This window comes from Lontra canadensis, unplaced genomic scaffold, assembly GCF_010015895.1.
Source record: "Lontra canadensis isolate GAN:19392208 unplaced genomic scaffold, GSC_riverotter_1.0 scaffold54, whole genome shotgun sequence".
Lineage (NCBI taxonomy): Eukaryota > Metazoa > Chordata > Mammalia > Carnivora > Mustelidae > Lontra > Lontra canadensis.
This window is the reverse complement of record NW_022631048.1, coordinates 1,057,843-1,085,651: the sequence shown is the minus strand read 5'-3', so window position 1 is coordinate 1,085,651 and position 27,809 is coordinate 1,057,843. Positions and strand designations below refer to the sequence as shown.

Here is a 27,809-nt window from a genome sequence, read left to right as displayed (position 1 = left end):
CAATGCCAACATTTGGAAGCCTGTCCCATATGTCTCTCTGGTGATGCACATTTTAACAGTAATAGGAGCATAATATGGGTACTTCTTGCGGGGGGGGGTAAGGTAATCTTTTCTTCGCTTTTTTTTAACTGCATTATATGTGATCCATATTTTGTCACACCAGTAAATTTTTTGTGCCTTGCTAAGCTTAATGGAGTTTCTTTTTTCTGATGACTCTAGGTCATCATTCTGAAAATCAATTAGTGTCATAGGCCCTGCCACGTTGTCTGTCCCAGGTCCCGTCCTCTCTAGGAGCTTAAGAATCTCGGTTTGGGGAACTCCACACTTGAAGGATAACTGTATCCTTCAAGCCGCTCCAATTTTGTGGCTGACTGCAAGCTCTGCTAACAGGGTCCTTGATCACATTTTCTCTGGCTTCAGTTCTCCTCTGAGATCAGCTAGGTGGTGTTATTACAGCCTGGGTGCTGCTCTGCCTTCCCCGCCTCCCAAGGGAGCACAACTCTGTCCTGAACTTCTGTCTCTTGGTCCTGTAGGGCCCGCTTGTCTCTGTGTCTGGGGAGTTCCTGGGTGCAGTGCTCTGTGTCCTCTGCCTGGGGTCTGTAGCTGGGGTCTGTTTCAGTTACCTGCCTCCCCTGCGTCTCCTCTCTGGACTTGGTTCCCCCTGCTGTCCTGAACTGGGGACACTGAGCTGGCATTGCCATCTTGGCTAATGTGCATTTGCTCCCTTTGCTTCCATCCTACACAGGCCCAAAGGGCTGTTCTTTCTGAGTTGTATGTTTCTAGATCTTCCAGTCCCAATAGTGCTATTTTTCTCAGCTATCACTGGGTCCGTTTCTAAAAGCAAGTCTACCCCGTCTTCTCCTTCTTTTAAAGCTTTTATTTATTTATTTGAGAGAAAGAAAGAATGAGCAGTGAGGAGGAACAAAGGCAGAGGGAGAAGGGAGAAGCAGACTCTGTACCAAGCAGAGAGCCTGATGCGAGGCTCAGTCCTGGGACCCTGAGATCATGACCTGAACCGAAGGCAGACGCCTAACCACCCAGGCGCCCCGACTCTACCCCTTCTCATATGTTGTTTTATAATCTGCTGTGGCTTTGGCAACCAGAAAGTTCATCTGGCTGGTTCTGGATGAGAGCTTAAGTGTCTTCTCTCTCCTCTAAAGGACGTGCATGGCTATTCTGACAAAGAGCTCACAATTTTTATATCATTATTATTATTTTCTGCTTGTCTCTTGGTTCTCAACTGTTTCAAAAGTCAAGCTGATGGATAGAGGAATTTCCAATAAAAGAGGTGTTACCCTGAAAAATTTGTTTTTCTTACACTCCATTTGGAATGGCATAGCTATTAGCTTCAGAGATTTCTAAAGATATAAACAGGTTCTAAGAAAGAGTTTGTCTAACTTTATGAAAGATACAGGCTGGGTTAAGAAGCAGAAATCAGGAATCTAATCAACTGATGATGAGACTCCATTTCATAATTAGGTCACTTTTCTGTTTAAATTGGAACAGGGGCATGGTTCTCCCCGCCCCTCCCATCATGCAAATATCCTGAAAGGGAAGCACTGAATACGTACAGATCAGTCTGTTACAACCCATAATGAAAGACCTTCCTGGGCTTCTCCTGGGAGAGCTTTGGATGAGTTGGTGAGAGCTGGCTTAAGGTGAAACTTCTGTGTCTGGGGAGGAGGAAGAACCCACCAACGATGTAAAAATGGGAAGACGCAAGAGGTGGGAATGCTGATTGTATCTGGGCTCCATGACATACACGCTATATGGGCTCATGGGTAAGCCTCTATCTCATCTAGGGGATGGGTAACTGAAGAGTAGCAAGCTTACCCATCCCCCAAGTGTTGTGTGGCATTTCTAACAGAGACCCCTGATGAAACCAGTGGTCTGGGTAGTATGAGCAGAATTTCTGGTAGACATGGTGCCCAGAAACAGGAGCTTGGAGTCTGTTGTGAAATCTGTCTTTCCAAAGACATTTATTAAATATCCCAGCGAAGGGAGCCCACGAAAGGAGAACTTCCAGGAGCAAAAGGGCAGGAGGCTGCACCTTGGCAACTTTTCAGGACTTTGCCTCTGTACAGAGAGTGATCACACAAGCAGGTAGCTCATACGATGATAAAATAGAGTGACGTAAAAAAGAACTCGATGTATAATGAAGCGATTTTTTTTTGTATTGAGCACTGTCACCCTGACAATGTTCTTATTTTATGATAGTCTAAACATCTCCTGCAATTTGCAATACAGTCTGTGCTGAATTGAGAACAAAGGTGTGAAATGGTGTCCTCTCCATCAGGTGTGCAGAGCAGCATACGTACATGGACAGTTCTGGAGATGCAAAAAAGATCCGTGCAAAATATGACTTTTTACATGTGATAATATTTACCACATCACATCGTGTGTGTCAGATGCTTAACATCTCATTGAATCCTTCAATATCTGGAAAAATAGATTCTATTATCCTTGAAGCTCAATAACTTGTCCAAGGGTCATGGGAGCAGCTGCAATTAGAATCTGGGTCTCACTCACTCCAGGGATTAGGCTGCCTTCTTCGAGTGTCACAAATAAAAGTGAATTTTGTAGGCCAGGTTGATACAACCCAAATTAAATGGAGCTGTGAACATATTCAGTGGGAACATCTATACTCCTCATGTGAATAATATGGCAATTTTTTCCCTGTTATCTATATTTCTTCAATTGGGTTGGGATGAATAGATCATTTCTAAATAAAACAGGAGAGCATAAAAAAGTAAAATGAATGGGCTCAATCCCAGTTGAAGCAAGAAGAGTAAAATACATTTCCCTGCTTGAAAGAAAACGATTCATCTATTTGAGGTTCAGTAAATGCCCTCTTTCAGAAAGTCATACAGCTCTGTCTGGAAGGGCATTTTACCTCAAAATGACAAGGGCTTTCATTTTGAGAAGGAATATCCTCGCACACATTGACCCAAGTGAACAGTTCTCTCTGAAAACCAAGGGAGCTGGTGATGGTTGATATGGAGGGAGGCAGCTTGGTAGAACCAGGACGCAAACTGGCCCTGGATTTCTTTTTGTTTAAAAGAATTTTTTTTTTTTAAATGGAGAACAATAATAACCGTGGTGGGAAGCAGCGGAGCTTGTGAGCTATCTGGCTCCACCGGGGGATTAGAGATCTTGGGTAGAATTTTTCCTGAAGAGCATTGAGTGGTGGGTCATGCCAAAGAAAGACAATAAACTATGAACATAGGTTCCTTGACCGCTACGTCAGGAGGGTTGGAACTTGAGGAAAGGAGCTGAGCTGAGGCTGGCCGGAAGTGGGTGACAGGTACAGAGGGTGGTCGTTTGGGGACAGAAGGGGAAGGTGGAGCTGAGTTGCCAAATGGACTCCAAAATACAATAGGAGCTATAAAGCCAAGAATATACACGCAGGGCAGTGGTCGTTGGAGGACAGGCAGAGTAGCAAAGGCCGTGCGCCCCCCAGGAGAGATTTTAGTCCCCATAATTCCATATCAAAATCTACAACTTCAGCTCCAGCTTGGCCTGCCTCCAGACAAATCTCAAAGGTCTGCTGTCTTATTTCCATGGAAGGGAGAACAGCCCCTAAAACTCTGCTTGTTCAAGGTGGAACTCAATTTCCTCCCCTGAGCCCCATCTCCTCAATCCTGAGTCATTCCTCTCCAATTCCTCTCTCTCTCCACTTCTCAGCTCCAGTCAACGACTAAATGTTATCATTTAGATTTTGAAGCTTCATTCACTTCTCTGCCTCCTTTCTACCCATGGTGGTCTCGTTCAGGTCCCCATCTCTTCTCATTTGGAGGATTATAAGATCATCTCTTTGTTCTGCTTCTAGAATTTTCTATGTCTAATCTTCCCCACAGGAGAAAATCTTGAATAACCATATAATTGGGTCACAAAATGAACGTCAGACATTTCTGTGCTCACATTAATTGTCAAGAATGGCTTTGTCATTCAAATGATCAGAAATCATCTAATAAGGATCTCACGTGGGTCCTCCTAGAACATGAAGAGTTTCTGCCACTGTTTGAATGACCCAGTTACAAGGGGGACACCTCACATTTTCTTGGATAAATGTCACAATGCTGGAGAACGATGGGGTCTTTCATATGACCTATTGATGGGCTCATTTGTCAGAAGGAGAAACTGAGGCTCAGGGATGACAACAGATTTATAGGACCCAGACTGAGTGGCAGAGGTAGCCCTTGCTTGCACTCTGCCATCTGCTTCTCCATGCCGACCACACCATGTTCCATGGCACGTCATGCCTCCAACATGAGCGGGTCATTGCTCATGTTTCAGAAGTTTGTCTTGGTCTGTACAATGGGTTGGGAGGGGCCTCAGGGAAGCATGGAGTCAGGGAAGCCAGAAAGAAGGTCCAGAGCTATTACACCCTGGATGTCACCTGGGATGGCAGCAGTGGGGACAGAGAAAAGAGAATGATTTTGAGAAAGAGAACACAATTCTGCACCCATAAAACCGTGCCTTTACTTGCATAGTTTCCTGGGACAGAGACTGTCTCTCGAAATACGATCTCATCCTTTTTTAAAAAAAGATTTTATGTATTTATTTGAGAAAGAGAGAGAGCACAAGCAGAGGAAGGGGGAGAAGCAGACTTCCGCTGAGCAGGGAGCCTGATACAGGACTCGATCCCAGGACCCCAGGATTGTGACCTGAGCCAAAGGCAGACGCTTAACCAACTGAGCCCCCCGGATACCCAGCATGTTCTCATCCTTACGGGAGGTAGAGTAGTGGCGAGGGGCCAGGAAGCTCACGTCAGCAGATGGGCTACGTGCACACACTTCTATCAGTGGACAAATTGGTTATGCAAAATATCTGGCATTATGTTTTTGATGTCCATTTGAGTTGCATGCATCTAGGCTAGATTCTGGAGACCACAGACAAGAGATTGTGGTTATTTTAAACAGCAAATAGTCAAGAGGATCATAAACTCAGAAGTGGAAGAGTCCTTAGACATTATTTACTTACTGGGCACATGTGGCCCTTAGGTTTGTTTCTTAAATGCTCTGGGCCTTACTTTTCCTAATCTGTGGAATGAGCGTGGCTGAGAGTGGCATTCAGGTGTAGGACCCAGGAGACACCAAGTCCCCTTCAGCGGAAAGCTCAAGACCCTTTCAAGGCTCATGTGGACACCCCAAGACCAGGCAGCCTCTGTCACTCACAGCTCGCTGGCCCAGATGCTCCAGCCTTTGCTTCCCGTCCTGTGGCCACCCCCAGCCCCATACCAGCTGCTCCGCCAGCACTTAGTTTGTCCATTTGCTTTGACTCAGACTTTGAGCCCTTGCTGTTAGAGCTCATGCAAGGTTCAAGCAGTCCTGCAGTCCAGAAAAAAAGCAAGTGTCAGGTTCAAACCATGAATCTCTTTGATTGCCTCCTGAGGCACATATCCAGTAGCACCTGCCACTGAACAGCTTGACAGTGGAGTCTCAACCGATACCATAAGGCAAATTAATCCCCAATTTGTGATATACTTGCAAATCTTTTTGAGTTCACCATAATACCAGCTGCAGTTTATGGAGGGCACACAGCAGTCATGCCAAGTTGTTTTATTTTTTTCCAAGTTGTTTCTTTTTTCCCTTCCAACAGAAAAGCCTGGACAGATAGCTACTATGATAGCTCCATTTTACAGATGAGGAAACAAGTTCAGAGTGTTTAAGGAGTTTGCCCAGGGTTACACAGCTAGTGAGCGGCAGAGTAGGATCTGAATGACAGTATCTCCAGCCTTCCTGAAAGGGGTCAAGGATAGTTTGAGGGGGAGGGCCAGGAGCCACAGGACAACATCCCTCCCAGTGAATGACTCTGCCAAAGTGTAGCAGGGACCAGGAATGCTGATCCGAAGGCTTAGACAAAGGACCGCTCAGGGTGTATCTCTTGGGATTGGTTCTCCTTTAGGGCTAATCACTTCTCCTGTGTTGTGGGGGGTCGGGGGGTAGGATGCAGTGTTCAGTTGTACCTTCTGCCTTCCCTTCTATTTCCTCAGCTAAGTGGGAAAATTAGATTTTTTTTTTTTTTTAATCAAGGAGGAAGCATCAGCCCTAACCAAAGAGCTCAATGATTCTCACATCCTGGCAAAGGACAAGGGCAGTGGTGAGCGCTGGGGGGGACTCCAAGGGCACCAGAGACTCGGGGGACACGGCCCAAATGAAGGTTGAATTTACCAGCCCTTGCGCTCATCACCTGAGTAAGACCTGGAGAGTAAATGAAAATAGCCATCCCCAGGAGAAACATATTTATTCATTTAATGGCTGAAACAGAGTACCATCTCTGTTGTGATGACAAAGGGTTTGAAGTGCATTACTGTCATTTCTCAATACACTTGTGGTCTGGCTGTGGGGTCATATGGAGCAACAGCCCATGTAATCCCCTGAATGGAAAAAAATTAGGCTCAAAGTACCAAATGGACGCCCACAACATAATATCAGGTAAAACAAGCATATTCTTCCACCCCTCCCCTCCAAAACCTCCCCAAATGTTAGAGAAATAGAGAGAAATTCCAGTCATTTCTCATTACTGTGAAGGTCAGCCTGGCTGGGAAAATTGTTTCTGCTTTACAATTCCCCAAACTGTAGAAAGCAGTTAGACTTCTGGACAAAAACTAATGTTGCATTCAAAGGGAAAAGAGGCTGAGACGGCATTGCTGTAGTAATAAGAGAATTTTTTACTCTTTCCACTTCCCTGTGAACCTAATCAACTGTGACATGAGAAAATATACTGGGCTCACCCAGCCAGAATCTGACTGCCACCTGAAAATGTCCTCAATATTCCACTGTTTGGGACTTTACAATGATCTGTCTGACATCAATTTCGTGCATGTACATCAAAATGCCATTAGAAATGCCTACACACTGCTCCGTTCATGGGCCTGCCCTGGGCCTCCAATCGAAGGCTCCCAGGAAAGACCCCCATGGTTGACTAATGGTTCCTTCCTGTCACCCGCGTGAAAATATTTGCTTATATGGAAAGTTGTCTTGGGAAAACACAAGAGATCTCAGGATCATGATGGCTGATCTCTCCCCAGAAGCATTCTTGAATAGAATGAGGCAGAACTTCGAGAATCAGAGGGGATTTAAGGATCAGCTCCAAGCCCGTGATTAGTATTATTTGTTGACTTGAGTTCTAAGGCTTTCCTCCAGACCCAGAGAGCTGGTCAGCCTCCAATAGCAGATTGGAGTGCAAGGAAAGCGAACCCAGACGTGTCTGTGTGCAGGGCCTGTTGCAAATTCCTAGCAGCTATCAGACGCTGAGAGGCATGGGCCCAGCGTAGGTGGACAGGCAAACAGATGGCTCCCCCCTACATTCTCCTCTAGAGGACATGCGTGTGCACGCTTTCTGGGCTCATCCACCGGCACGTACACATGCATAAATGATGTGCAGCAGGTTTTGACAAGTGCTTGGCATATATAATGAAATTCTTGATGACACTTTTATTATTTCTCAGTTACGTAAAGTTGAACAAATCTGATGTGACTCTTCACAGTGGCATTATCATCGTTTCCCTTTGCCCTAATATTTACAGGAAATATTACAAGTGTTTGACATATAAATTCAGCATTTGACTGGCTTTAATAACCATGTGATCAATAACAAGTGATATTTTTATAGTCCAAGTTCAATATTTAAAGGGTCATGGGTGGCAAATCTTCATCAAAGCAATAAGCCTAGATCTTTTTGTTTTTCAGAATCTATTCTATCTCTTTTTAAAAATTCTCTTCACCTACCCCCTTAATCCCCCATGTTGGGTAGGAGAAGAGTAAATGAAGCAAGATGGGATTGGGAGGGAGATAAACCATAAGTGACTCAATCTCACAAAACAAACTGAGGGTTGCTGGGGGGAGGGGGTTTGGGAGAGGGGGGTTGGGGTTATGGACATTGGGGAGGGTATGTGCTATCGTGAGTGCTGTGAAGTGTGTAAACCTGGCGATTCACAGACCTGTACCCTTGGGGAAAAAATATATGTTTATAAAAAATAAAATTAAAAAAAAAATTCTCTTCAGAATGAGTACGATTAAGGGTTAAGATCTAGAAAAAGTTGGCCGCATTTCAAAGTCGTGGCATTATAGGGGCTCAGACGCATAGATACATCTATTTCCCCCATGGCTTCATTTTTGGATACTAAGGAGAAATTCAACGTGATGAACATAGATAGAAACTGGATAGGAAATCAATGAATGTAAATCTGGAACTTATTCTTTATTCAATAAGGACACCAATTCCTACCCTCTTTGTAAAATTATTACTTCTCCAGTAAACTCACAGTTAGCTAAGACTACTAGGTAGGCAGGTCTTCATCTCCTGTGTGCTGGGTTCTGAATCACCTCTGAGCTCAAATGCCAACTTTCTCCTTCCCTTGCCCCCACATCTCTCCCAGCTCACAGTCCTCCAGATCGTAGGGTCTCCAGAGTAAAAGAAACACTCATAATCTTGCTGAGTGAACTGTAACCCAAGACCATGACTCTTGGTGCTTGGAATTCCAGTGGAAGTCCCACATTTGGCTTGCCACATTTGGCAGGCTTGGCCAGTCTCAGAAGGCAACCAGTTTCTGAGCAGCACTCCCAGCCTGTGGAAACTACTCAGGGCCCTGGCATCATGAGGACTCACTGGCCATCATCTTCATGGCCTTCCTTCTTCCATGATCCTGGCCAGCATCAACTTCACATCTAGCACTTGGGCAGTGCTCACTCTGTATCAGGCAAAGTTTTTCTAAGGACTTTACAGACAACTAACTCCTTTTGTGTCCACAGGAAGCCAATGAGGTAGATACTTTTATTTGCATCTTTGAAAGCAGAAAACCAGAAACACAGAGGGGTTAAGGAACGTGCCTAAGATCCTGAGCTCACAGTGAGAAGTCAGGATCCCAGCAGAGACTGTCAGGTTTCAGCCTCCTCTCCTAAGCATTATTCACCACACCGACTCTCACTACCTTCCTTGTTTGGTGGGGTGGAGTGCTGTCATTATTATTATTAAAATATTATTTGATAGCAATTATTGGCAAACTGTTGCTCATAGACTGAATTTCGTTCACAATCCAAGAATGGTTTTTACAGATGAACACTTACCATTGCCTTGATGAGGAGGAACACTAATTTTGCCCTCCAGTTAATGAAACATTATCCCCCTGTGATGGCTAACTTTATGTGTCAACTTGACTAGGCCACAAGGTGCCGCAGATATTTGGTCAAACTTATTCTGGATATTTCTGTGAGGGTGTTTTTAGATGACTTACATTTACATAAGTGGGCTTTGAATCAAGCAGACTTCTCTTCTCAATGTGGGTGGGCCTTTCCCAATTCGTTGAAGGCCTGACTAGACCAAGAGCTGAACTTCCTCTGAGTAAGAGGGAATTCTCTTGCCTGTTGCCCTTTGGACTCCTGTTGGGACATCAGCTCTGCAAATTTGGATTTGCCAGCTTCCATGATCACATGAAGTGATTTCCTGGGATAAGTCATATATACATATATATATGAAAATACAGCCCTATTGGTCTGTTTCTCTGGAGAGCTCTAGCTAATACACCTCCCTCAGAAAAATACCAGAATTCTGTTCTCATTCGGAGCCTGTATTAAAAAATTCTATTCAGCTACTGTTATAATATTTTGGATTTCACCAATAAGAAATCTGTGGAAATCTGTTTACCCTTGTTATTATATAAGCACATAAGAGTATCCCCAATTTTTCCTCAACACACAAAGCCTAAAGCATTTTCTACTTATCCCTTTACATAAAATGTTTGCCAACTCCTGCAGTATAACAACAAGCCCATGGTTGAACCTGAACTAGCTGGTTAGTTTGGCCAATCATCCACCTAGTTGAGTACTTGGAGGAATTATCAGTGGAGTCAAATGACAGAGGGTAACCGCAGGGGAAAGAGATAACAGACCCACTGCAGAGGAGCAAGGGATGAAAGATGGGGCTTCTAACACTCCAGGACTGGGTTACGCCCAGAATGCACTCTGAGAAGCACTCGCCAGACTTTGGATTCTTTTGCCCCAATAAATACAGCAATGTCTGTGATCCTATTGACTTTATGGGAAAGACTTCCTCCATTCTCCCACAGGTCTGGAGAAGAACTATACCCCTTCTGTCTTCATATAATCCATGAGAAAGGGACAGGATGGTCAGATTCTCCAGAAAAACAGAACCAATAGAATGTGTGTGTGTGTGTGTGTGTGTGTGTGTGTGTCTCTATCTCTATATATCTATATCTATATCTATATCTATCTATCTATCTATCTATCTATCTAGAGACAGAGATAGATAAACAGATAGATTTGTTTTACAGAATTGGTCCATGCAAATATAGAGGATGATGAGTCCAAAATCTGCAGGGTGGGCTGGCAAGATGGAGATCCAGGGAGAAGCTGATGTTGAAGTTCAAGTTGGAATCTGCTGCAGAATTCCCTCTTGCTCAGGGGAGGTCAGTCCTTTGTTCTCTTCAGGCCTTCAACTGATTGGATGTGGCCCACCCACAGCATGGAAGGAACTCTGCTTTACTAAAAGCCTACTGATTTAACTGTATATTCTTTCCAGAAACACTCTCATGGAAACATACACAATAACGTTTGAGCACATATCTGGGCACGATGGCCCAGTCAAGTACAGAGGGCACAACTGGCCAACGTGGTGGTGCCTATCTGCCACAAAGTAGAGACCATCTAAATGAAAAAACTACTATGCAGACATTCAGCAGCATGTTTACTTACTATGTCTTCCTCTGGATTTTCCTGCCCTTCTAAAATCTACTAAACTTTGGAGCCCTGCTCAAGTTTCACCACTTCCAGAAAGTCCTCTCAGACATTCCCCTCTTCAGCTGGCTCCTTTCTTGGTCTCTGACAGCCCTTGCTGTCTGTCCATCCAGTTTGATCCTTCATGATGTTGTCTTACAGTGCACAAGAGTCTTGCTTTCCCAGAACATATATAATTTATATTGACAATAATGATCCAACATCATCAGGAAGTCACAGTTATGTTCTCTTTCATCCACACCTGGCAAAACACACCCCTGCGACTGTCCATCTCACCAATCTGTCAAATCTGTGAAATGCCCACTTTGCTGGGATGTTGGTAGATAATAGGAGATAATGTTTGTGAAAGTACTTTGTAAACCACGAAGCATGATACAAATAGAAGATTTTTATTATGATGATACTTTGTTTAAGAAGGCAGGGGATGGGAGTAAAATGCTTTTAAGTGATTTACATTTTCCAAGTTTTATAGTTCTGGCACTAAAAGGCTTAACCCTTAGCTCTTCTGGGAAAACTCAGCTATCAAGAGGAAGTTATTTCTTTGGGGGTGACGAATAGCCAACCTTTTCCTGTGCTATCCTGATGTTCTATGTGCAACAGATCCCATGCCTCCCCCCTCTTCCAGAATACCCCTGATTTGTTTCATCAAATGCCCCTCTCTATTGGATCACTACCATCTTCCTGTAAGCAAGATGTTTCAATTTTCATCTTAAAAAAAAAACAGACCCATCTTGACCACCCTCCTCCAGCTAGTGCACCAGTTGCTTCCTTTCAGAGAAGGTGCTTGGAAAGAGTTGTCCATTCTCAATGCCGCCAATTCTTCTCTTTTTGTCCTTTTTTTTTTTTTTGGATCCACTTTAATCCCTGCAATCCCTTACCACCACCTCTCAGAAGCTCTTGTCAAGGGCACTGCTTCCCTCCACATGCTAGCTCCAATGTTTATTCTCAGCTCCCCTCTTACTTGATCTGTCAAAACTAGTTGGCACTGTTGATCACTCCTTCCTGGAAGTATAGATTTACTTCAGCTTCTGAGTGCTTCTCCCTTCCTTCCTCCTTGACCTCTTCTTAGTCTCCTTGGCTGATTTTTTTTTTCCTTTATAGGAATTTTTCATATTAGGTGCTTCAGAAATGCTTGAACCTCTTTTCTATCTGGGCCCACCCTTTGGGTGATCTGGTTCAGGGTTATGGCTTTAAATACCAGGGGAACACCAATGAACTCCCAAATTTATCTCCAACATGGACCTTTCTCTAGAACTTGAGATCCACCTGCTTTCTCAACCTTTCCTCCGAGACATTTAGCAGCTCTTGAACATAACCTGCCCAAGACTGACATGCCAAAAACCAAACATGTCCCCAAACCTCTTCATCCCATCGGCTTCCCCATGTGGAAGCTCCATGCCTCCCGTTGCATAGACCAAAGTCATTGGAGACAACCTTGACCTCCTGTCCTTTTCTTACACATCAAAGCCAGTCCTTTAATGAATCCTGTCAGTTCTTCTTCATACTACATGCAGTTTGATTACTTTGCACCATCTCTACCTCATCCAACTTGGTACAAAACCTTGTCACCCTGTTGAAATCAGTGCAGTAGCCTCCTAACTGGACTCCCCATTTTTGCTTTTGAGTCCCCACACTCTCTTCCCCTGAGAGGGTCTGTAGGGTTTCCTGATTCATTCAAGGTGATTGCTGACATCCTAGCAGTGGCATACAGGCTCCAAGATCATCTGGTCCCTGCTTCCTTTATGGTCCCATCTGCTGCTACTATCACCCTCACTCAAGACTGTAGTCTTGTTGCCCTTTCTGCTCTTCTGGAATCAGCCCAGCACCCTCCTACCTCAGGGCTCTGTCCTGGTCTCTCCCCTGGAGCCCATTCTCCCCATATGTTGGCAGGTTCTCTCCCAACATCTGTAGATGCTCAAGGCATCATTGTTGAATAAATGAATGCATGATTTAAAGGATTTGAATGGCATGAGAAATCTAATAAGGAACCTGAAAAAAGTTCCCCAGATGTAAAGGTCTGGGTTAGCTTGCCACAGAATCCCAGAATACTCTGTGAATCTCAGTACCACACGAATCCTTCTGGATTTGCTATCCTTCGAAGCAGACATGCCCAGAAAGGAGAGACCTCCCAAGTCAAACCTGGGAGGTTCTTTCCTGGGCTACTCAACCCTTATATGTGTTGCAATAAACATTTTCATTTCCTCCTCTCCCCTCTTCCTTTTTTTCCTGGAAGTTGATAGATTTCAATAGGAAATAAAACGGCATTGATAGATTTCAATAGGAAATAAAATGGCAAAACTCAGCATGTTCTCTGAGTTTTGGGCAGGAGTGGAAGCTTCAAGATATATTTTTAGTGGAGGGTATTTTTTGAGCAATGGAAGACTAGATTATAATTTTGTTTGGACTCTCCAAAACAGGAACTCATATTTGCAGACAAGGGAGGCAAAGATTGCTATGGAGAGGGAGGCTGAGTGAACAAACTCGTTCTCAGACGCTGCCACCAGGGGATGGTACCCAGAGGGAGTCGAGAACTGTCCCGCATGGCTCAGTACTTTGTCCCCTGGCAGCCGGTGAAGGACGTGCTGTCTCTATGTGACAGAGACACTTTCTATGGGCTTTTCCCCATTGCCTGACCTACTCATTTCTGCAAATAACCTCAGGTCCTCTCTAAAACCAGAGCTCAAACATTTGTGGATGTTCTTTCTTCAGACTCAAGAACTGGCAATTTCACGGTGACCCTTTCAAACTGTGTGAGCCGGGCGACGTGGTGAGAGAAACACATCTTTTAGTGCTGTTTCCTGGCTCTCAACTAAGTTACATAAAAAGGGAGAGAATAAACTTTAAAATGTTTTTTTGAACTGTCATTTGATGATGTGTTCTGCAATCTTCAGAAAATAGGTACATGTTACTACCACATTAGGGAGAAAATAAGTTAAATAAAAATTTCTAGCAGCAAGCCTGAAGGCTATCATATTGTCACTCAATAATCTTTTTCTGAAAATCCCCCACTGCATTTTAGTAGGTCTGCAAGCTTTCAACTTTCTGAATCACATACCGTGTGCAGTACACCCAAAAGAAACAGAGGCAGTCAAAGTGACAGATTCTAATTTAGAAACCAAAAAGTGAATTTTCTACTCTTTTTGAAGGTAAAAAAATGACAGTCTTGCCTCTTCTCCTGAAAACTTATCTATAATTATGCTTTGTGGTAGAAGGAAAACAGTCTACTTGCTGTGCACAACACTTGGGTTTTAAAAGCTGCTTTTGATTAATTAATTCATATTTTTATCAGGAGATCAAGAAGTCGGCTTTTCAGAGCTCTACCTACATTTTGCAGCAAGTCTTGATTTAAGAGACAAATCAGGCTGAGCCCAGTCGAATACAGGGAAATCACCACGTACAAAGGGAAAGGAAATTTTCCAGTGAGGGCTTCATTAGATTAGGATCTTTGGTCTCTTTGTGGTATGTTCTTTCCTGTTGTGTTTCCTGGGTTCCTTCAGGCTGAGAGGAAAACCCCTACTCCCCACGCTCTAGAGTACTCTTGCGTCTCAGGAGTGCTGGGGGCTCGGATTTGGTCAGGCTCTCAGTGCACACTCAGAAGGAAGAATCAGATGTCTTGGCAGCATCTCCAAAGGCAACACTGTCTTGGTGAGAACAGATGGGTGGGGTGGTTGGGTTGAACCAGTCAGCAGAGAAGAAGGGAGGGAGGGAGCCAAACTCAGATGCGCTGAGTGACTACTGCGTTCTACTTCCTGAAAGGCACTTTAGCACCTTTGTTTATTTAATCCTCATGACAAACGAGCTTGCCTTGTAACATTTCACAGTTGTAGAAAGTCTCAGAACGTTTCTATGTGACTTCAAAGATTAGGTACCTGGGGTTTACAGAAATCGTTTCTGTTTTGTTCACATCTGTGCCTTGCTTGTAATTCATCTCTAAGAATACATCCAGGGTATTCATGAGAAAGTCTTTGGCTGATACTCAGTAACTAATACTAATCAACAAAATCTTAATTGGTAAAGAATGGCATTGAGGGACACTTGGCCTTGGCTCCTAGTTCACAGGTCCTCTCACAGACAATGAAGATCCTATCTGGAAATGCAATTCTAAATAAGGACGTTAACTACTCCCTTGAAAAGTACCTGGAAACTTCCCCGCAAGCCAATCTTGCACGTGAAATACAAAAATCCTCTGTGTTGCATTTGAAATCTGATAAATATTTATTATCAATGCTGTTTGCTTTTAATCTGTTCAGGATATCATTTCTCCAGCTTCTTAGTAGTTAAACAAAAATGGCATTTACATTACAATATTGCTTGCCAACAATCTCATTTTCTGGTTTAGTCAGCAGCCCTTCATGCTTGATTAGTCTTTAATTACACAAATACCTACATATTAAAAAAAGTTTTCTTTTTTCCATACTTTGAGCATGTAATTATTTTCTCTTGCATGCAATAACCTTTAATTTTAGGATTAAGCAACTGATTCTTTTTAGTATGGATGGGACTTTTCAAGTGTTAAAACAAATTTGGTTATTGTATTATGAGAAAAATTAACTTTGGGAAACCTCTCATCAGTGTCTTTGACACAGCACTCTGATCGGCTGTTACAGAAAGCGCCGGGTATCCAAAAGATAAAACAAGATTTCATTCCTCCAGTTTTTTTTTTTTTTTTTTCCAATTTCTCCCTCCCTGTCTCTCTGGTCTAGGAATGTGATAATTTAAGCACTGAAGACCTGAATATATCAATTTTCCGATTTGTGCCAATTAGGGCTGAGAGCAGATGTTTCATATAAAAAATATTTCAATGCAAAGGCTGTTTATAGTCTGAGTTGGAAAAATCTACAAACTGTAAACTTTTATAATTAAAGATTTTTCTATAAGAAATCCACAGAATCCTTAAAAATATAGGAGTATTTTGTTGAGTTACATGACGTTTCTCTCCACACACCATGTGTAATACTTGGGGCCAATGAGAAGCCAGAGCAATGAAATGGTGCCTCCCTTTCTAACACCAAACAGGGGAAATCCTTAATATACCGCCTGACACACTTCTGGACATTTGCTTTAGTTTTCTTCTCTCTCCTCTCATACTAAACCTGGAAAAAATGACACGCATTTCCTTATGAGAGTCCTCTCCAGGAGCAAACTAATCTCAGAACTTCATGGCATTCAGCTGGTCATCTTAAAGATGCCCCAGGTTCTAGGTTCCAAGTGAGGCTTGCAGGATACAGAGGCAAATAAGACTCACAGATGAATTAAACCAAACCCATGAAGTAAGACTTGAGCCAGGTTCAACACTTGAACTTGAGTTCAAAGCATTGCCAGGAAGGTATTTTAACTTTCCTCCATTGTGCATTGCAAAGTTTAGTCCAGCTGGTGATAAAAGCATCATCCTCTCATACCCTGCTTTTATGGAGAAATATAACATTCTCTTTTGTTCTGTCCTCAGGACTGATCACAGGATCTGAGAACTGGACGGGATCATCAGGCTTCTCTGGTCCAACGTCTCTACAAGAGAACCTCTGAAGTGGCTACCCCTTCTCTGAGAGGGACATCTCGCTGGCTTTCCCAACAGCACACCCCTCTGTGCGTATATCTCCTAGGAAGCTCTGTTTTCTAGAGATTGCCCCTATAGTCCTAGGTCTACCAGTGTGGGCACTTGACTCTTGCTGGATTGTAGCAGTGAACGGGACAAAGTCTTGTGATTATGAAATTTCCATTCTAATTGGAAGAAGAAAAAAGACAAGCAAGTCATCAAATAAATATATAGCGTGTCAGATAGCAATAAGACCTCTGAAGAATGATGAAGGAGCAGAGGTGTCTTGTGTGCAATTTTATATGATTGTGTGGGAAGGACTCCGATGAGGCAAAATGTAAGGCAAGACCTGAATAAAGTGAGGGAACAAGCTGGATATCTAGGGGGAAAGTGTCCAGGCAGAGGGATTGATAAACACGCAGGGTCTTGGTGTAGAAAGTCGAACACTGAAATACACTGAACTTGTGTAACTCAAGCCTCGTTACTCCTAAAACCAAATTCCCCATGTTCTCCAAAATCTTTTAAATGTTCCTTTCGGGATTTGTCTCCCCTATTTCTAAATAATAGCTTAAATTGTTTTTCTTGATTTGCCAGTATGGGGCACTAGTGATTGACTTCTAGTGTGGAAGGTGAGAATTGAACACTGACGCACCCACTCCCTATTTCCCCTCCTCCTGCGTCCCTTTGTTCTGACACCAGAGTTTCTGACTTAATCAGAACTTCTTTTAGGGGACTACAAAAGTTCTGTTTGCCTCTGACTCTTTTTTTTTTTCCCTCCTTCCTTGTAAAAGGTTTTGCTCTTATCAAAGTTAGTCATTGCATTCCTGTTTGCTTAGTTTTCTTTCTATTCATAATTCTTCCCAGACTCATCTCAAGAATGATGAACACTGCTTTCCTTTAGGTTAACCATACCAGGTGTTCTTTTGGTTTCTCATCTGCTCCCTTCCCTTCCCCTCCCCTGTCTCTTCTCCAGGGACAACATTTCTAGAGTCCTCAATGTTCTGCCCCAGTGGAAACTGGTTGCTTTCTAACTCTGCTATGTAACTATCAGCCTTGGGGTTCCTTCATGGCCCTTTTGATGGTAAAGCTCCAATTTTCCTGTCCTTTGGCTTACTCTCTTATCTTGGTGGAATGTTTTCAGTTAATGTTGATGATGAATGCATGACAGATCAACTTGAGACAAATTTTCCAGAGACTCTACACCTGGATCGTTAGTTTACTCTTATATTTGATTGGTTGCTCAGCAGTATATTAAATACAAGCTAAAAACCATCTTCCCTCAAAGTTTTGAGGAAAATTATTCCAGCTTCATTGTCTTCCAGCTTCAATAATTGCTATGGAAACCCAGTGTTATTCTGATTCTTGATTCCTTGTATTTTATCTATTCTCCCCTGGAAAATATTCACAATGATACATTTCAGGTGTTTTGTTTTGTTTTGTTTTCATTCATTAGGTTATTCACTCAGTGAGAGTTTCAATGAGGTAATATCCTTCAAGTCTGGGAAGTTTTCTTGGATTATTTCTTTGATAATTTTCTCTCTCTCTCTCTCCCCTCCCTGCTTTGGATTCTGTACTTCTGTTAGTCAGCAGTTAGATCTCCTGGATGATTTGCCATTTTCTCCTTGTTTTACTAATTTGTTCTCTTTTTTGTCTTTTTGTTCTACATTCTGACAGATTTTCTTTATTTTCTAAACCTTCTACTGAATTTTTATTTCTGCTATCACTGTTTTAACTATTATTTATCTCCTGAATTATTTTTAAGTGTTCTGTGTGTACTGCACCTATTACATGTTTTGTGGATACATGATCTCTATGGATATTCTATAGGATATTAGTTTTAACATTTTTATAGAATTGTTCTCCTTCCTCTACTGCTTCTATTTCCAACAAATGTCTCCTCTCATTTGTTTCTGTTTCTGATTTCAGACAAAGGCATTTCTCAAATATTTAGTAATTCTTTGTTGTCTTTTCACCTATAAAAACATAGCAGGGACCTGGCGATGTTGGAGATGGCAAATATTGATCACTGAGTCTTTTCTCTCTCTGATTAGTGGTCAGGTTCCTCCCAAGAAGAATCCACCAATTATTACCTGGGGTGGTTGAGGTGGGAAGGCAGTGAGATGCCTGCATACTCGAGCATCTGTGTACCATGTAAGTGGCCCAGGGAGGCCAGGTTTTATCATTCAGGTTATAGACTTCCCCTTTGATGCCCTGGTCAGCAGTAAGGAGCTCTCTCCAGCATGCAGCCAGCCAGACCTATATCTCCAGTCTAGAGGGTCTCTTGTTTCAATTTCTCACACATAAAGCTGTTAGAAGGATAGTTGCCTGCCTGCTTGGATTGGGCAGCAGCTGAGGGTCTAACTGTTCATTATGCAGTCATTAACTTATGTCCTTGTTTTCAGCAACATGGCTTGCCATCCCCATCTTCCATGGCACCTGGTGTCTGCAACCCCCAAGTGTTGCCTTGCTTCTTGCTGTGTCCCTTTCAGACCCTTGGTGTTTAGCTTTCTCAGCTTGGTTATCTCCTCCACTTGCTTCTCCAGAATTTGGTTGACATTACTTGCCCACTGTTGTCTTTTTTACACTTCTCTTTGTCCTTTTGGATTTATATGATTAAAAAAATTTTTCATTGAGTATTGTTTTAGTGCAGTTCCCGAAGATGTATAGAGATAAATCTACATATTCAATCTACATCACTGAAGAAGAAGCCCTCCCATTTTCTTTTTCTTTTTGAGAACTGGAAAGATCTTTTCTATTTTTAGTTTCCTAGTACCCTTCCTATTCTTATATTTCATCAGATATTAATAACTATCTTCACTTTTTCAATCTTTCACTTGAAAAAACCTGTTTCTTAAGATGCTGTGTTTCAACCCATCAACCATTTTTCATCTGTATATTGCCCTGAGCCTTGGCCAACCTATCCTGATCTAAGAAACTGTTTATAGCTCCATAGCGCAAGAGTTCTTCAACTTCTTTGATCATCAAAATCACTGGCTTCACCCCAGAGATTCTGATCTTGTAGTTGTTGGGTGGAGTGAAGGGAATCTATATTAAAGAATCCCCAAGTCATTTAAACTTCTTTCTTTATTTTTTCCTATGGAAAATTTTAAACACATGTAAAAGAAGACACAATATTATCATGAACTCCCATGGACCCATCACCCAGCTTCAATATTTATCAGCTCATGGCCAGGCTTCTTTTATCCATACTCTACACAACAACCTCCACCAGTATTATTTTCTTCCTCCCCACATCATCTGAGGAAAATCTAGACATCCTACCATTTCATTTGTATTTAAGTATGTATCTTCAGAAAACACTCCTAAAAATATAACTACATACCACCATTACACCTACAAATATTAAAAATAATCCCTAAACATGATCAGACATCCCATCAGCAGCCATATTTCCAACTGCCTCATAAATGTTATTCTTTTTCCTTTTCACCTTTGCGTGAACTGTAATCTAAACAAAGTCCACATCATGAAATTCTTTGCGGTATCTTTTGATCTACATGTCCAACCTCCTCTAGTCCTTCATCTCAATCTCTCTTTCTCTCTCTTTCTTATGATTTACTTGCTGCAGAAACCTTCCCATGTGGTTTTGATGTGTGGCCAATCTGGGAATTATGGCTTCTCTGAAGCACCCTCCAGGCTCACCTAAATGAGAGAGGCTGGAGCAATCAGTACTCTGGAGCCCCCACTTTCGTTAAGGAAACGTTGTACCCCTTCCCCTCCATGTCACCTGCAAATCTTTTAATAATATTGCATTTTGGGCTCCCATTCACCTTGATTTTAAAAATCATTAGTTCTGGGGTGCCTAAGTGGCTCAGTCAGCTAAGTGTCTGACTCTTGATTTTTGGCTCAGGTCATGACCTCAGGGTGGTGAAATGGAGCCCCACATTGGGCTTCACACTCAGCATGGAGTTTGCTTGAGGTTCTTTCTGTCCCTCTCCTTTGGCCTCTTGCCCCATGTACATGTGCATGTTCTCTCTCTAAATAAATAAACAAATAAAATCTTTTTAAAAATTATTAGTTCTTTTTTTTTTTAAAGATTTTATTTATTTATTTGACAGATAGAGATCACAAGTAGGCAGAGAGGCAGGCAGAGAGAGAGAGGAGGAAGCAGGCTCCCCGCTGAGCAGAGAGCCCGATGCGGAACTCGATCCCAGGACCCCGGGATCATGACTGTGTGAGTTCTTTTCCTCTCCTTATAATATATGTTGAACACCATCTTTGGGAGGTGGTTTGTTGTTTTGAACATCTCATTGAACATCATCTTTTAGGAGGTGGTTGGTAAAGCTTTCTGTTCTAAATTATAATTCTGTTAGCATGGTGTTAGTCACCTCAGTCAGGATCCAAGAACCATCCCAGTTAGGTTTTTCCAAATCATTTGGGAAAAGAAGGTGTCTCCTGTGGCCCTCATCCAAAGATTCTCTTGTCTCAAATAGGATTGTATTTTGAAAAATTATTAAAGTTGCCAAGTAGAGAGAACACAACATATTTTTAAAAATGACTAATTCCATCTTTTCACTAAATTAAGATGACATCCAAGTGCCTTAGCTTTTATGGCCAAACAATTTCACCCGTGAGGTGAAAACAGGTAGAGGTAGTTTGGATAAATGTTGGAGGTGACATAGAGAGCAGAGCTTGGGAGAAGGGACTCCAATGATTTATTGTCCAAACCATGACAGTTCTGAGTGTGAAATGGGTTCTATTAGCAATTACACTGGACAACAGGCATACAGAGACCATCCCAGTTAAAAGACTATTTGACATCCCCCAGGTTGGAGCCAGACACTCTGAACTCAAATCCCAGCCCCACCTCTAAGAAGCTGTGGGCTTTTGGTGAATTACTGGCTTCTCTAAGTCTTGGTTTTCTTACTACTATAAGTGATTGTAAGGCATAAGTAGGAAAACAGAGACAAAACACCTACCATAGTTCCTGGCACGAAAAGCTCAATGGTATTTTCATTTTTAAACAGGATCATCATTTTTCTACTGGGAGATTCTGTACCAGTGGGGTTTGAGCAGCACAGCATGTCACATGAGAGTCTCTGGTATCCAAGTGGGGGCCTGAGGTACACCCTTGGTGGGAGATTCCCTTTCATCTTCCTTGGATCTTTCTATCTGTTTTATAATACTTTTATGCTTTGGAAAATACGACTTAACTCCCAGATCAATTAGATCTATAAAATACTAAGAAGGCCTGCATTTCTCTCCATTATCAAGAACCACCATGGGTCATAGAGATGAAGGAGAAGGAAACAGAAGATTAAATGGAAAATGGTGGTCCTTGCTTTGATGAACATTTCCCGCCAAAGGAAAGAAGCTGATTTGAAGCAGTCTAAATGAAGTTCTGGATTTCCCAAAGCCCACTGAGAAGACACTGCAAAGAACAACAGTGTTAGAACCATTTCAAAGAAATCATAATCATAGGGGTGCCTGCTGGCTTAGTTGGAAGAACACGTGACTCTTGATCTTGGGGTTGTGAGTTCAAGTCCCATATTGGGTGTAGAAATTACTAAAACAAACAAATAAATAAATAAATAAACAAACAAACAGACTTGGAGAAAAAAAAAAGAAATCACATTCAAAACAAGATCTAAGGTTTTCATAGTCCTTACTATGTATGAGGCATTGTTCTAAATATAAAAATAAATGGGTAACATTTCTTTCATTACTAATGAAACAAACATGAAGATAACAAGTACTACTTGTTATCTTCATGGAGTAATTTTGCAAATAAATTTAAGGTAGTCGGATAACAGGCAGCTAAAGTATTTGTGCAATAAGTAGCTATGACATGAGAAATCACGAAAACAATTGTTGACAGTCCTGGGATGTACCGAGGTGTGAAACATAGTATCTGTTCTTAAGGGGCTTATAATTCAAGTAAGTAAGTAAGTAATGTGTGAGTCAGAGAGGAGTGCACTCACTGAGGGCTGGACAACCAGGTAGGGAGTAGGAAGTTCAGGGAAGTGTAGGGAAGCATGCAGGGCAGTAGTGAGGAGAACAGGCATGCCTGGTAATGGCCTGGGGCCCAGCACAGCCAGTGAGGTGGACTGCACAAGGCACCTGAGGCCTGGGAGGTGGGGGGAGTCCTGGGCGGGGGTCAGTGGAGATGGAGTGGAAGGGAGGGCTAGAGCACCCAGGATAAGAAGGCCCAAAGAGGGCTTTTTAAGTATGAGGGTGATGGAACAAAGCAGTCTTTTAGGCAGGTTATCTTGGACGTGGTTTGCCCAGTGGATAGGATCAGGGAGGAAACAGAAGTAGGAAGACCAGATCAGGGAGGATGATGCTAGTTCTGCCCCAGGGGAGGAGAACCGAGAAAGTTTCCGATACTGTGGATGTGGAGCTCTCCAGCCCATGAGTGTTCTGACCAGAGCCCGTGGACCCCGCTCCCATCCTGTAACTCTCAAGACAGTATTTTCCCCTTGATTAATGTTCCAGGAACCCAAATCAGTGTGGGGTCTTGGGCTTCCTTCCCACTGCATTCTCTCTCCCCTCCCCTTTCCACTTTCTCTTTAGAATGGCTTCTTCACTTTCCTTGGGACTGCTTTGTCCTTTTTAAATATGTTGCTCCATTTCTCATTTAATAGGTTTGTTAAGCTATGAATTTTATGTGAATTTTCCACCACGGGGGCAATGGTATAACGTTGAAGACCCCTGCAATGTTGTGTATGTGGCAGGGTTGGGAGTGGATGGCAGAACTGTTCAGGTCCTTTTTGACTGTTGGGGATGGCGGTCAGTGTTGAGGAGCTCATCGTCACTTTCAGTATGTTGGAACACTAATAACCTGGCTTCCTGCGCTATTCTATGTTTAAGAATTCCCACCTTGGCCTCCCTGAAGAGCTCGATTTTTCAGGACAGTGTTCTTCAAATTCTTCTGACCTTGCTTCATGGTAAGAAATACACTTGACAACTCAATCTAACACATACATACATAGAAAGTACATACAAACGTATATGAACGAATCTATCTCTATATGTATCTCTATCTGGAACTATATACATGTATCTATATGTATATACTTTAAATAGGAGCTTCAAGAAAAAACATGTAGCTTTACTACCTGTGATAGGATGCCTTGTTATTTTCTATTCTCTTTTATTATTTTCTTTAAAAATTTAGGTTACAAACCTGATACTAAGCCCATGTAATAACCACGCCAAATGTGGTTATTATATCCTCCCCCAATCTGGGCACATTGTCCCACCTAAATCTTCATAAAGATCCAAAGAAAGGTGCAGGAAGCAGAGTCTCTTGAGCGCCAAGGCCACCATTATCTTCTGTGACTGCCTAGCTCCCTCGTTTACAAAATGTACCCGATTTATTACTGGTGGTATGAAGACAGGATGGGGGCCTTTTCACACTGGGGATGAAGAGGTATAAGCATCTGGTGTAGGGATGACTGGATGGGATTTGGGCCACCATCTTATGGTCAAAGAGGAAGAACGTGGTGCCCCAAACATATTATTCACCATTGATTGGGAAGGAAGCTTCCTTTCTCTGTACCTTCCTGTCACCTCTGTTTTAAAAGGGCTCTCCCCAAGTGAGGCGTCTATAGCTCCCCGATAAAGCAGACCTGGTTGGAGAGAGGTTCTACATTGCTCCTAAATTCTAACTTCTGAGGTCTGCCAATGGAAAGTCTAGACCGGGATGTCTTTTAGGGCGCCTTCTCTGCATTGCTAATAGGGCAATGTGTTTTGTAAATACTGAATGAATCACTGCTCAGTGTCAAGGCTCCTGTTGAAAAGAATCTGGACTCCGAATTGTTTCCTTAAAAAAGTTAGTGCACAGCCACCTACTCACCTACTTCTCTCTCCTGCCCCACCCTAACACACCACGTGGGTTTATTTAAAATTTAGAAACGCGGTGTTTATTTAAAAATTAGAATTCCAGGACCACACCCTCTTGGGGGACAATCAGCTCTTACAGCTGAAGTTTCTTCCTCTTCTGTTGGGACACTTTAGATTAGTTCTATCCGTGCACTAGTTGTAGAGCCCTGTTGGCAAGGAGATTTTTCTAAAGGCCTATTTTCTCATTGCTTAGAGCCAAAGATTTTGTCCTATGACCTTTTGATTCCCGTTCTGCATCTAATCAATGTCAGGTCACCGCAAGGAAAGCGAAGATGAGGTTAAGTGGAAAAAGCCAGAGCAAAAATCCCAACTAGATACAAAGCCCCTAGCCTGCCCTGCTAACTTTTAAAAGCTCACCATGTTGAAATAGTACAATCACTTGGATAAGAGAACATTTCTGGCTTGCCTCCCCACTCACCGCCCCCCCACCCCCATTTGTTTGGTGCCTGATTTGTTTCTAGTTGCAGCAAGGAGGTCAGAGGCAGCCCGGAAAATGAATGGAATCAGCCTCCTGCCCGGGCGCCTGGAGCGGGCGGGTGTTACGGATCAGCGTAAAGCCAGCTCCCTTTCCCGGGCCGGGCCGATGTAACTCACTGGAGTGGCAAATTACATCAGACCTACAGCTGTAACCCGACATTATGATTAATTTGATCAGTAATTTCTCCTGTTTTTCATTTTAATCGGTGTGACTATTCTGCTGTGGCAGGTCTTTCAGATCTAATTAAGATAAATTTCCGAGTAAAAGACTTGGCAGACTTTCTGAGTCAAATCCAGGCATCGAGTGTGAAGACCTGAAGCCCCAGTCAATCACCTTCGGGGAGGGCCAGCACCGCACGCGGCAATCAGCCATTCACACTTAAGCAAACTCATAATCTCTGGCACTGCGTAGTCATTCTCTCCAAAACTTCCTACGCAGAAGAGGAAAGAAAGGAAGACCGCAGACAATGTCATTTCTCCCCTTGGGCTCACACTCCGCTGATCTGCCCAGACTACATGGATAACCCTGTAAGTGGACACTCTACAGAATCCCTGAGTTGGTGTTCAAAAAAAAAAAAAATTAAGTAAATATGTGCCAGTGTCTACATGGAATAAACGCAATTATATATACACACAGTTGTGGAACACACATACATGTAACTACGAAGACTGGAAAGCCTACATAATAGGTCTTTTGCAGCAAACACCGAGAGTGAAGGGCTTCTTTCAGGACAAGACAGAGGACAGGAGAAAGCCCTACCATGAGAAACGGAAGTATGAGCTGGGAAGCCTCAGTGCCAACATTAAGATGGGGCCTCACCGCCCAAATACACGTCGTCTGCTTTCAGGGAGGCCAGAAGAAGTCCTGTGCCTTGAGGGTGGACGTTGGGGACATCCCCGGGGGCTCTGAGGGTCGTAAGTGCAAAACGAGGGTTACCGATGTTGTCTACAATGCTTCCGACCAGGAACTGGTCCGCACCAGTGACGAACCATATTGTGCGCAAGGAAATTGCCCTCTCTGATGGTGGTAGGAGCCCCACTACGCACTGCCTCTGGGCTGCAAGAAGGGGGCCACACTGACTGCCCAGGAGGAAGAGATTTTAAACAAAAAACAATCAAAGAAAATTTGGAAGAAATATGTGGAAAGGCAAAAGAATGCCTAGATCAGCAGTCTTCTGGAGGAATGTTTCCAGCAGGGCGAGTTTCTCCTGCGCCTCTCTCCGAGAGCAGATGGACACGCGCTAGAGGGCAAGAAGCTAGAGTTCTTGCTGAGGAAAATCAAAGCTGGAAAGACAAATAAATCTTCCTCCCTCCTATCATTGGTGATGTAAAAAAGGTGTTTATTGTTCAAAAAGAAAAAAAAAATGGTCTACGTAATACGCATACAGTCTAATGCTTTAACGCAAATACACATCCATGCACATATTGGACTTGGGTGGGCAGGGATTAATTCCCCTGTTTGTTTTCTTTTAGGTCAATCCACGCATTCATGTGTGTATCCTAAGGCTAGCGACTAATATTTGCACAAGTTCTGTTAGGTTTCTTCTGTTCCTTGAAAATGAAGATGTTAATGAGATTATTTTTTTCCTAAAGCCATTTAATCAGCAAGACCCGCCTGTCCAACCTGGTAGAGGCAGACACTGGGCAAGTGGTAAGGATTTGCCTGGGCTACTGGGTTTACATGTCCACTTACAGGAAGTCCAAAAGGATGTGCTAAGAACCTCGAGCGGGTGGATGTTCTTGAAGACTTCTCTTGCATTTTATGAAGAATACATCACTTCACCATGATGGCACCTCTCCTGATGATCACACAGCAAATTCTCCATTCTTACGGAAGCAGCCATTTTGGAAGTTAGATGTGACTGGAGAGACAGTGCTCGATGTGAATGTGACTGTGTACCCTACTCCCACACTCCTGATGAAGACGGGAAGGAGCTTTCACAAAACACACTACTGGAACTTTCATCAGGGAAAAAGAACTATGTTCTGACTCTGTATGGCTTCTACATCTAGAGGATGACTTTGCTACCATTTTACATTGATTTTGGCTTTTGCTCTTGAAAAAGTGTATTGAAATGATGGTGTAGAAGACTCCCTTGCCCCCCACTGAAATAGAGTCTCAGGTGCAATTCTGTGGCTGTATGACAGATGGTGGGGATATAGGAAGGGGTGAGCTTCCCAGTCGTATAGCCAGGCGATCTTGGGCCTAAAAATTGGAATGAGACCCACCAACTTTACAGCTCTGATTTTTTGGTGGTCACAGAGCATTTCAATCTCTTTGTACTTCAGTTTCAGTTGGGTAGAAACGGTTCCAACAAAACTAGTAGATTTACCAAATAAAGAGAAGAATGTGAGGCTGTACCCTGGTCCCTAACTTCAGAGTTTCTGTTCACGAGCAATGATAAGATTGAAATTGAGATCAGGAGCTATAAGACAGACCAAAGAGGGGATGGAGAGAGCCTTTCTCCTAACTGTGCAATTACCTCCATCTTCATCTGCAAGTGAGAAATCATTATGGATTTAAATGAGATCTTTTCAAACAGATGGACATCCACAATGAAAAAAAAAAAAGACTAAAAAGAGGCAGTTGAACACAGTAGACAAGGTCTTATGTCAGACAGACTTTGGTTTGAATCTTGCCTCTTAAAGGTCCTTACTTCTAACTTCCTCGCCATGAAGAGAGCAATTGGGACATATAAGGTTCACTGAGCTTTGCTACTCCAGATGTGGGCAGAGGGCCAGGTGCATCAGCCTCACCTGAGCTGGTTAGAAATGCAGAATTTGGGGTGGGCCCTCTAACCCAGAGCTACTGAATCTGAGTCTACATTTCTCAAGGTCCTAGGGGAATTCATATGCAAAGAAAAGCTTGAGAAGCCCAGGTATAGACTGGATGAGACATCATCTAGCAGCAGTCTGGACATCTAATAAACTCTCAGCCAGTCGCAGATAGTTCTTGTTTGGAACAAGAGGGTGTTAAAAGATTATTTATTTCTCCTATTTTGAGTGTCAGAGGTGAATCACAAGGTGTGAGATTCTTCTGCAAATATTGGCTAATAACCCAACTTCAGAGTCTGGGAAAGGCTCCAGTGGATAACAAAGTACATTTATGGCTGTTTTCATTTCCTGATGGGCTGTGAATCTGGGGAGGGAGAGGGTCGAAGTAACACTGGCTCCAT

General features: G+C 42.9%; 1 protein-coding gene and 1 pseudogene across 4 annotated transcripts in view; one reads left to right on the top strand and one right to left on the bottom strand.

The window, feature by feature from the left end:
- Positions 1–27,809, bottom strand: part of POU6F2 (POU class 6 homeobox 2) — a 419,114-nt gene that overhangs the window by 74,455 nt on the left and 316,850 nt on the right. The gene's annotated exons all lie outside the window — the stretch shown is intronic.
- Positions 23,035–25,964, top strand: LOC116877862 (annotated as a pseudogene).